Here is an 11,768-nt window from a genome sequence, read left to right as displayed (position 1 = left end):
CAACAAGAAACCGGGGGGCGAGAACTTGTGGTAAAAGACAATTGTTTCTTTAACTTCCCAGAGTAGCTTGGGGACCTGGTTAAAGTTCACAGGCTAGGAGCCTTTTTTTCTTCCTTTTTCCCCTTTTTTTTTCCCCGGCTCCGTGGCCGGGATTCAGCTCCCCTTGCAGCTGGCCATAAATGAGGACCAGGCTTCGCCACTCGGTGCTTTCACAAGGTATTGTCGGGTCAGCAAAGCCATCAATTAGCCTGTCTGAAGTTTTATCACCAGCGCAGCAGCAATAAGTGCTGGCCCAGAAAGACTTCTGCTCTTCTGCAACTCCTGCAGTTTGAGCCTGTAAAGGCCGGGGTCGCGGCGAGGTCAGTGCCAGCCGGGGGCGACCTCTGCGGCCGCCGGGGGACACCCCGCGCGCTGCACAAGGCAACTGCCAGCCATAAACCCAGGCACCTTTCAACTCGTTAGGAACAGGGAGTCCCAGGTACATGTGTTTAATATTAGGCCCCCAAATAACTGTTTTTTTTTTTTCCTCTTTTTTTTTTCCTCTTTTTTTTTTCCTTCCCCCCTCGAACCGGGCACTGCGGCCGCGGAGGCTGCCGAGGCTTTTGAACGCCGGCGAAGGCAGTTAGTTGGCGGTGGAGCCTGGATTTAATTTGGCCGGTAATCCAAAAATAAGTGCTTGCATATTTCTTATTAACTTAATGCGCCGCAATCCGCATCGGCACGAACTTGGGCTGCATTAATTTCGCTAAAATAATTTCAGACGTCCCGATCCGCGCGCTCTCTCCGAACGGGACGGCTTCCCCCAGCTCACAAGCCACACTTGTTTCTGTCCCTTTTCTTCATGCTTGCGCACTATGGGGTTTTGCACCCAACCTCACAGTCCCCAGTGTGGTGACCCTTAAGGAGTGCTAACGAAGTTGAACACGAGTGTTTAATCCAGAAATACTAATGTGCCCATCACTCCAACCCCCTGGCAGCCTCCGCGCGCTCGGGAGCTACGCAGTGCCGTGGTGGCCCATGGGCGCCCCGTCGGGCAAAGCAAGACGTCCATCGCATCTGCTGCAACCGTAGTTGCGGGATTCATTAGTTAGGTGAGTAAATGCTACAAGTAGCGCAAAAGGCCCCTTTTGCATCACCCCCTTTACACCCGTGAGACATTCTTTATTCTTTGAAAGAGAGCGTAATTCAGTTGTCAGAAATGTCACCCTGCCTCCGAAACAGTCATGACTTCAGGTATTAAAAATAAACCCAGGCACACTCGCTGCACTTGTTTATTCCCTCGCGGCTGCAGAAGGCACCTCTTGCTTCCATGCCGCGATTTCTAGCCCTGTTTCTGTCCTCAAAGACAAAGGTCTCCGATAGGACTTAATTTGCTTAGCTGCTTTCCAGTAACGCTGCCATGCTGACCAAATGGAGCCTGACCTGAACCTCCCCGATCCAGCATGCCTTTTATCAGCTAAAGTTAAGGCCAATAGAGATTAACAGGAAAGCCTGATAAGACTGTTTTCTCTTCTCCTATGAGCTTCTAATGGTGTATACAGATGGCAAGGTTTTAAGAAACGGAATCAGCGCTTATTTAGGCCTGTAAAAAATCACAGACAACAGAACCTCCCCCACTTTCGGCCCAAGGAACCTGTTTTCTTCAATCAGGCCACTCTTCAGGAAAACCAAATTGCTTTTTCGGTTTTATTTAAACCCCGGCCACTTTTATTATTTACATCTGGTGGTGCCCTTATTTATGTCCCTCTGCGCTGGCCCGCGCGCTGGGCCCCGCTCCCAGGGCTGCGCAGCATTATGGGCCCGGGCTCGCAGCGGGAGAACTCGACACTGTCTTCAAACAAATAATTAAGGGGAAGGTTAAAGGTTCACCCAGAGGTCATATCTTTGGATACTCCTCACAAAGTTTACATTAGGAAGAAATGGGTGCCCTCTGAAGTGTTTTTTTATTTTTCTCAATGGCTCTTGCACAACAAGGCAGGACATTAAGAAAATCCCAAGTCCTGAAAGGTTTCAGGTGGCAACTGCTTTGCATTTGGGAGCACACGCATTTGGGCACCCCGCTCTCGCCTCACGTATTCAACGGCCACCGCTGTGAAAGGCTTCTGGGCTGGACATGGAAAACCCAGGCTCAGCCAGCCAGTCACTTCCAAAAGAAACTGTGGCCTTGTTCCATTCCATCAGCAGGAATTATTCCAGCTTTTCAGTGCAAATGGCTGGGATGATTCATTAGCTATTTTGGAGATGGGAGTTGCAGTCCTGATAGCGAATCCTCCAATCTTTACTTTCTTAAAGAAAAAATTGCTCATAGTCATCGCATATGTCGAGTAAACTTTAGGGAAACTTTCACTTCGTTTGATTTCTGTTTTTTTTATTTTTTATTTTTTTTTAATATTGTCTTCTGCTCACGTGCATACTTGCTGGTGCAAATGACACCTTCAGATATCAATGCTTTGTCTGAGGAGAAGATAACACTCTTAGAAAGGCAGATTTTTCAAGGAGCAGAGAGACCTGAGGCACCCAAATCCTTTGGGAACTTCATTCCTTCAGTTCCTCTAAAAATCCCAGTCACAAATGGGATCAAAATATACATACTCACCAGTAAGTATGGCTGAAAAATTACTTTTGGAGTGATTTTAATATTTGCAAAGCACACACACAATTCAGGTCAAGTTAAAAAGCTGATGCAACATTCACCAGCAGCAGCTACAGCACGGAAACCATTGGCACAACTGGTACACACGAGCGCAGAACGCAGTGTTTGTGGACTATTATTTATTCTTTACTTTGGCCCCATAAATATGCACAGTGCCTAGTGGAAAGTTACCTCTCCATTATACTCCCTGCTCTAGCCTTAGGTTTTTGAGAGCTTTTTGAAATAGCCCAGGGAGTTTTCTGTAAGGCCAAAGTAAAGCAAAATGCAGCCTTTTTGCCCAGCAGTTCGGCTTTTTCACTGCAGAAACCCTGCGATGCTCTGTGGCACAAATGTCTTCCAGAGGCATTAAAATCCAGGTGAAGAAAGCGACCACCCGTGCCCCTCTGCCCAGCATTATTTGGGACCCTATAAAAGACGAATTCACGGCTCTGCTCCTGACACTAATTGCTTACCTTGTTCATCCCCTTCACCCAGAGGCCAAAGATGGAACGGCCTGAGAAGATGAGCAGAATCTATCAACAGGCCAAGGCTTTCTTTGTTACTCTTTTGTTAATAGCAGTTCCCACAGGCAGGGTGCAGGCAGCGCTGAGGGGCCGCAGCGAGGCTGGGGCTCGCTCCCCACCTCACGCTCCGCCAGCGCTCCGCAAGGCAGCCAACGGGACCGGGGGGCCTGAGAGGAGCCCCCGCGCCCTGCGTGCAGGAGGGCGCGGGGCCGGGGGTGGGTGCCAAGGCCAAAGGCACGGAGGAGCTCTTTGGCAGCGCGCGGCTCCGCGCGGCAGCGCTGCTCGGGCGCGCGCCGCAATCTGCTGCCCATATGCTCGCTCCGCTTTGTTCCCGCACGGGCAGCCGGGCGCGGTGGCAGCGGAGCTGGCGCGGCCGCTGCGCGCGCCTCACCTGCTGCCCGCGCGCGCGGAGGGGCCGCCCGCGCGCGCGGAGGGGCCGCGCCGCCGGCCCCGCGCTCCCGCGGCGCCCGGGCCTCCTCCCGCAGTGATAGATGAGGTGCGTAGCGCTGAGAAATGCGCGGCACCCACAGAGCGCCTTTAATGAAAGTCTCACTTCCTGCCTTCTGCCAGTGACAGATCACTAACCTCACGTACTCAGACAATAGGCATTTTAAATGAAAGAAGGCATTTCGTATCTCGCGTTTTTTAATTGCCACCTAAAGCAGCCACGTCCATTCTTTCTGCAGTCGCAATCTAGTCCTTCTCACGCGAGTAGTTCTGCTGACTTCAGTGGGACAATTTACAGAAGCAGAGCAAAAATTTGGATCGAGACACCAGCAACTTTCTTAAAAAGTTAGTTCCCTGTGAAGCATTTTTATTTGCTTCCAGCAAAAACCCCACAGTGGGGTGGTGAAGGTGCACTAGTGAATGCGCAGTGTAGTCTGGTGATTTGGTAGCCGTAGTCCTAATTGGTTCTTGCCATTGCTAATTAGCATGATAATATAATCTAAAGAGATGCATTTAATTGCATGTCCCCAAGTAGAGCCTCGGTTTTCTTTCTCCAAAATAAGCATGTACTCTGTATTTTATAGGAAGTCCCATAATTAATCTTCTTTATATATTTATCATATTTTATTGCAAGTCACATCATATGACGTTAAAGTCACATTTACATAATGCCATTTATTTTTACGATAAATAACATTCAGAGAAATATTTATGCGGAGCGCAACAGCGAATAAATAGCAAATACAGCGCTCTCAGTCTGGCACATTTGAAAACAATTTGTTGTTTACGTTGTCTTTTGCACGTACTGTGTGTGCTGCGTGTGTTTCAAAATGCTATGACCACTCCACGGAGGAATCTAAGCAAGATCAGTTCTTGAAGTAAAGGATCAGTGGCTGTCCCGCTTGGCACCGAGCACTGCAAACATCTCCAGCTTTACTCTAAGGTTGGAAAATGGAAAATTCATGCAGGCTCACAACAATCTGGTTTCTGGAGGATGAATAGCACATATGCTTAGGAAACTACAATTCCTCCCCAACCTGGAGTCTAACCAGAAGGCTCGAGCAGAGAGAGGTATTTAACTCCCATCACTTGTCTGCACGTCTACTATCTGCTGGAAGAGGAACCCAGTGCAAAATCAAACTGCTCCCCTGCAGCAGAGCAAATCTCTCCTTTTGAGAAGCAGGGGGACAGCACGGAGCCATCTAGTGCCACACGCAACTTTCCGTATTGCTCTTCAGCCTGGATTTCCACTTAAAATGTACGCCCCAGAAAATGAGGTGTTAAAATATGGCATTTATTTAACTAATCAGCCACTACATAAATGGTTTTTCAGTTCTGCACAAGAAAAACAGAGAAAGAAACAAATTTGTGAGATGAATTCACTCTCGGTTCTTTAAAAGAAATAATGACAAGGAAACTTTTGCCGCAGATTAGACTTTAGCCTGAGAAAGCATTTCTGTCCATTCACTTTAACAGAACATAGATACTGAATGGACATTGACACAGACTTCTCCACGGCACTAGTAAAAGCAATAATGACTATAACAACAACAATAACCTAGGGTCAAAAATGCTCATTTTCTGACATCTATATTTCAAAATTTAAAAAATTACTTAGGTACAGACAGGAGAAAGTAATTGTCTAACAGAATTTTCAAAAACCTGCCAGAAGCTCAGCTTTTATTAATCCTAGGTAAAATGTATACATGGTATTAAAGCAACTGCTTCTTTTTTTTTTTTTTTTTTTTGCTAACAAGAACCTAAAAATGTATTCTAGAACAACCCAAACATTTTCACCTTTGATGAGAAGCTAAATCTTTGCCTAAAAGATATTTCAGAATTTGTACCATTAACATGTCAGGGTTTAGACCAAGAGCTTGTTACACTGATTCTCTGTTGGCCAATAACACCTTTAATTTCGAAGGAAAAACAACCAATGAGATCTAATACATAAGTTACAAAGAATGTTTTCATAAGTAACCTAGAAAATTACTTTTTTTTTCCTCCAGACTGAAAGAAAAATTTCAGAAGTCCTGAGTAGATCAGAGCAGTCTAAAATAATGCATTTGAAAAGGAAAAATTTGCAGAAACACTTTTATGCCTATATATGTAGGATGTATATATATGTGTACGTAGGATGTATATATATGTATCTATATATATTCTTTGTAGCAATCTTTGTCTATCACCCAAACTTTCATCTAAGCCAGTGAAATGTAGTTCTCTTAGCTTATTTAACTTTTCCCTCCAGTGTGTGCTCTAAGCTGACAGAATTAGGTTTAGGTGTCCTTTTGCATGTGTGTGTACTGAAAAGGCTTTAAAAAACCCTGTTTATGCTTCACGGAATCTATGCCACACCTGGTTACCAACTCTTATTTGCAGCATTCCTTATAGAAAAGTTAAAAAAAAAAAAAAAAAAAAAAAAAAAGGCTGAGTTAGTCACTTGGAAAGGAGCCATGTGAAAAAGGCTCCCTTCAGTCATGAATATTGAGGAACGGAGTCACTTTCATTATTGGTTTTCAAAGGGAGAGGGAGGGACAGGCAGGTTTGTTCCCTGACAAAATTTCACATAGGTTCGGGTAACCTTGTTGAAGGAGGGGGCTCTGGAGGTGTTTAAACCGACTTTCTTGAGCTAATTTAAATATCTCACATATCTCATAGGTGTGATTCAGAGGACCTAAGTCAGCATCCGTGTTCAGAGCACATCTAAACTAGATGCCTAAAATAGCCCCAGGCAGGTACTAACAGTCCCGAAGATCTCTGCCACAGCGTGTATGTTTATGTTGGCCCTTCTAAAGATACCTTATGCCATTTGGAGTTGCCAATTGCTCAAAAACCACGAGGCTGCCCATTCTGTAACCACAAGACCGTCTTGAAAAATCAGAATTGTAAACAGCACTCTGCTTTGTATTTACTTTTTGAATTGTTAGGTCGCGTTTTCTGAGCTGTTCTCCTCAGTCACAAAAATCTAGAAACTCACTCGAAAAGGTTTGCACATAATCACTGCCTCCCGGAGCTGAGACTTTTAAGTGAAACATGAAATAACTTGAGCCCTGTGATAAAATCACGGGAACTGGCAGCGCTGGCACCCGTTCACCTCCGAGAAAATGTGCGGATCCTTGAACACGTAGCTCGTGGTTACCAGGCTACCTTTCTGGAGCACGGGGAAGCGGTTTGGCTCCTGCCAAGAGTCTGGTGCCTTTCGCAGGGTAGCACGTACACCGAAGCTGCAAACGATGCGCAGCTACACTTGTTTATTCCCTGCGTCAGGTGTTTGCACACACGGACCATATTGGTAGTTCGCCTTGGGGCCCTGTGGCGAGGCGGTGCAGCTCAAGCACGCATGCACGTGGCAGGAGTGATTTGGGGCGGTTCAGAGTGATTTGGGGTGGTTTGGGGCGTTTTGAGGTGGTTCGGGGCAGTTCGGGGTGGCTCGGGGTGGTTGGGGCGGCTCAAGTGGTGACAGCGCCAGTCAGTGGCCGTTGGCAGTGGTCCCCAAGGCCGGTTTGTGCAGCCCAGGGACGTGACGGTTTTGCTGGGTGTCCCCCTGCTTCCCCTTGGGGTTTTGTACCCCGAATGGGAGCCGTTCTGTTTCACTCAAGTCTTTCTGCTTGGTGGAAACGTGTGAGGGAAGGGGGCCGCGCTGCCTGCGGTGGCAAGTTTGCCGTGAGGCCCTGGGCGAGGGAGAGCCAGTGGCAAGGATAAAGCTGTTAGCGTGGAGCTTAACCTGCTCTGCATGCACGCGCACACGGCGGGACAGGCAGGGATTTTTAGAGGCTTTCCAAGCCCCTTCGCTTTGGCGGAAAAGTGCCATCCTTTTGTGCCCCTGGAATCCCGACCCGCGGTGATAAACACTGTGCAGGGAGGGTAATCGCACCCGAAGGCCCATTACAAAACACCCCAGCAGGTTGTGGTCTTCCTTAAGCAATACCTGTTACTCTTTAAGAATGCCATTCATTCTTAAACAGTTATTTATCATGCACCATAAAAAATGCTCTTTTAAAGATACTTGAAAGAAGGGAGGAGACAAACAGACATAACTTCCCTAGCTATTCATATCTTAAAGATAAAATGCTAAGTCAATAGACATAAGTTGTAGTGTATAACCTCATCCTGTACTTGATTTATGGCAGATGGGAATCAACTAGAAATTGAATTACTTTGAAATTTTTACTACTGGCATTAAAATTCCAGGTTTGTATACATATATCTTGCAGAGATGCTAAATACAATTTTAGCTAATTTGGCATGCACTTTGATTTGCTGGCACGCGGACATCCATGTTAAATGCAGATACCAGACCTCCTATAAAATCTTAAGTAACTCGTGAACTTAAAGATCTGTTAATTTTTCATATAATTTATCAGAGGATGAGACTATCAGACTATCAAAACTAATGAGGATCCTGCAGTTTTGAAAACACAATCAGCTTATCCAGCCTCTCACATAGGAATTGAGAAGCCTAATTTTAGAGAACTTTTTCCCACCCCATCCCCCCCAAAAAAGTAGAGTTTTATGATATCACATTCAAGTGCCTCACACAATTTTTTAACTGTTTCATGCGGACTTTTCGGCCTATTCTAAATTGACCTGAAAAGGAGAGTTGTCAACAAACGTCACATCTGTTTAGCTTCGCTGATCAAATCAGATTAGGGTATTAATTCTCCTTTTTACTTTTCAGTGGAAACTACCTAAGCAGCAACCCGCCAAAAAAACGTATCAAGGTGTTCAGCAATTACGTACTGGGTATGTTTGAAGAGATCAAGGTGCGCTCGCATGTCCCGTGCTATGGATATCTCTGATTAGCTTGTCATCTGCTCTGAAGAAGATGTAGCCCAACTCTCCTATGCTGTGTAACAGGCCAGCTGTTAGCTGTCTGTCAAGCACCTAAAGTGGACAAGTAGTCCAGGAGCAAAAATGTCACTCCTTTGATCTGGCAAGGAGCAGCTGCTGATTTATAGAGTAGGACTTTGTTCTTCCGTTCTATTTTACTTTCTTTCCTAAGGCAGAACCACAAAATCTAGCAGGAAAAAAAAAAAAAAAAAAAAGAGGGGAGAAAAAAAAAAAGTGCCGTTCTCTGCAACATCAACAAGCTCTGACAACTGCAACAGGGTTTTTCTTGGCCCTAACAAAGCTCTCAGGCATCTCCTTTGACGCTCACTTTTTTTTTTTTTTTTTTTCTTCTTCTTTTTGCAATGTGGTAGTTATTGTTTAATTCAGCTTCTGTAAATGGAATGGACTGTGGCCAGCAAGCCTGGGGCATAAACACACCTGTATGAAAGAAGGCTTATTGTAGCAACCATCTACAACCAACCTGCACATGCACTACCAGTTCGTGAGTTCAGAAGGAATGCTCCATTTTTCCTGACAGTAAATTTTGCCTTAAGATAACATTTTTTTTTGTACCCACTGTCCTGTCTTGACCATGAAGCTTGTACACTTTTTCATCGTTATTAAAATCTAAAGGGAAAAAAAACACTAGGCTAGGAAATATGTATTTTTCTCTTTGTCAACCAGTGGACCTCAGGAAACTGGATCTGAACAGCCTATTTTTAAGAAAAAACATCCAAAATAAATTTATAGAAATACACTACTGCAAGCTGCAGAACTACTAATTCTAAACATGCTGCTTCTGTTTCAGAGACAGTGATCCCATTGCAGCTCCCCCCCTTGCTTATTCTCCTATAGATTGTACCCCCAAAGCCATTTTGGGACAAACTATTTGGGCAGTGATAGGGTTTGATGCAGCTAATGAGACCTCGGTGGCGTGGGTCCAGAGTACACGTTCTGTCCAGTTCTTTTAGAAGTGAAAGCGAAGTGAAAGATGTTGAGCTCAGCACACCCTATGATGAGGTGATCAGTACACTGTGCTGGATGTTAAATTCCTCCCTCTGTTATAGAAATAATCCGGGAGTTTTCTCTACCTCTTTATTTCCTTTCTATTTTTGAGTTTATTCACCTTTATTCACCCTAAAAAAAAAGGAAAAAATGCCCCGAACAAATGTACAGGCCCCAAGAAAAGGCTACAGTGCAACGCCACTGAGCTGGAGAGCAGCAAGAGCTGGTGTGTTTGCAGATGGAGAGGGGATGCACGCAGCAAGCTGACTGTCTGACCCTGGTATGGGGCTACACACATGCTGTGCTCTCACTTCTTTATTCTTTGGCTTTAAAACCAGAGAAAAGGGCTTCCAAACACAGAGATGGGAAGAGGTGAGGGGGCGACATCCTGAGTACAGGATGTTTTGCATATATGTTAGCTTGTGGAAATAAATAAGAACTATTATAGCCAAGGCCCTAAGGGAGGCAAGAAAATGATGATGTACAGGATAGTATAAAATGATATATTAAAAACTGTGCTGTCAGTGAAACAATAGAATATTAAGCAAAAGTCCATAATAATGGGCAGATATTTAGCTGTAGACATCTTGCTGTGGTTGGTGAGTACTCAAGTATACGTGAGGGGAAAGAGAACTAGTTAGGCAATTAGAAATAATGGGCATAAATAATACACTATGTATAAATGCATACACGCACCCCTATGTTCAGCACTTACACGGGTATCCTAATCACCTCTCAGTAAGTAGTACCTACATGGTGATCCCTTGTGTTTTGCTCTTTGCACTGTTTGGTTATTGCAAATTCAGCTCTTGTTCCTCTTTCTCTCTGTAGATACAGAATCATGTTCATTTTCCCCCTGTGCTTATTCCACTAATGTCGGTGGCAAGACATTATCAAACCAAAGGGTCTGACAGCTCCGGAGCCAGAGATGCATCGACACCGCAGACACTGCCACGCTACGACTGACGTATGTGCATAAGGATGGGACAGCCGTATCATTTCAGCCTGCTAAAACCAATAGCTAGACAAATCTCCCTAGTGTCGTACTGATACATCCTTTACTCTGTCTCATCCCATATGCCCTCTGTATCCCATCGAAACCAAGGGAAAATACTTTAAGAGAATTATAAAGGGTTATATTATAAAGGGTTTGTTAGTATCTGAATGTTTCACGTGTCCTGTCTTAGTTACTGTAGGCCAAATTGCGTTGAATCAGGGGATGGAAATTTAGAAAATCTCTGTGGATCAGGCGGTGCTGCCTGCTTCTCCATACCCACCATTCCTCTGCTTTTGACCAGAGCTGCATCTCCTCCCAGGCCTCAGCCCTTAATGTAGTCATTGGCACTTAAATAGCACATGTGAAAATTGAATTGCACCAAGAGGAACTCGAAACTGAACACATATTTCTTCAATGAAAACTGGCCAGTTCTGCATTGTCTTCCACTATCCCATCATTTGCATACAATTGAGATAGCTCTTACAAAGTGAAACCCAATCTGTACAACCTATGTAATATTTATCTTTCTGTATGAGAGCAGTTTGGAAACTGTGTGTGTGATCTTACATAATTTTAATAACGGGTTGCTGATGGATTTCAGTATTAACTCTGGCTGTTCTGACTGGTACAGTGTTGAGTCTTCATTTTCAGTTGGACTTCACTAGTTGTTCTTGTACTGCGTAGGGGTAAAAGCACCTAAAAATATGTGTAGAAACCTGTATTTGAGCCCATAAAACTGGTAACTGCAGAGCTGAATTTACCAATGTCCTGACTGCTTTAGCCTTACCTCGTAAAGCACTGGGACACCTAAGAAAAAAATTTTAAAATGACCTAGTTGTATTAGCAAAATCATCACAAGACCTGTAAAGACACAATTAATGTTCACTGAAATTCAGATTTAGAAGGCAATATTGGCCAAAAGACCCCGGACACTTTGGTGCCTTATTTGTAGGCAGCCTGCTACTGAGGAATTTCTGTCTCTAGTTAGGAGTCCCTTATGATGGGCTTAGATATCTAACTACTTTCTTTGCTTTTCATTTTTTTCCCTTTTATTTCACATTGAAAGTCCCTACATTTGTTAAACAGGTACATTTCTGCTTTTTAACATCCAGTCACATTCACATTTTGGTGCTTCATACATGTGTATTGTAACAGCAAGCTAGTTTATGCCATAACGAAGCTCTGTCTCTGAGTTAGAAGACACTTATGTCCATCCCTATGAATCCTTTAATGATCTAAGGCAGGCCTGTTCTGTCTTATATCCATACAGGTGAAGATCACTTTCCTTTATAGCTACCACCATTTTTAAAATAAAATTTATCTGGAAAAA

General features: G+C 44.4%; 1 protein-coding gene across 2 annotated transcripts in view; it reads right to left on the bottom strand.

Annotated features, from left to right (window-relative positions):
• Positions 1–11,768, bottom strand: part of MEIS2 (Meis homeobox 2) — a 165,933-nt gene that overhangs the window by 6,669 nt on the left and 147,496 nt on the right. The window lies entirely within an intron of this gene.

Source organism: Nothoprocta perdicaria, unplaced genomic scaffold (assembly GCF_003342845.1).
Source record: "Nothoprocta perdicaria isolate Ctin4 unplaced genomic scaffold, notPer1 scaffold_8, whole genome shotgun sequence".
Classification (NCBI taxonomy): Eukaryota; Metazoa; Chordata; class Aves; order Tinamiformes; family Tinamidae; genus Nothoprocta; species Nothoprocta perdicaria.
The sequence above is the reverse complement of the archived record's forward strand: the minus strand, read 5'-3'. Positions and strand labels throughout refer to the sequence as shown.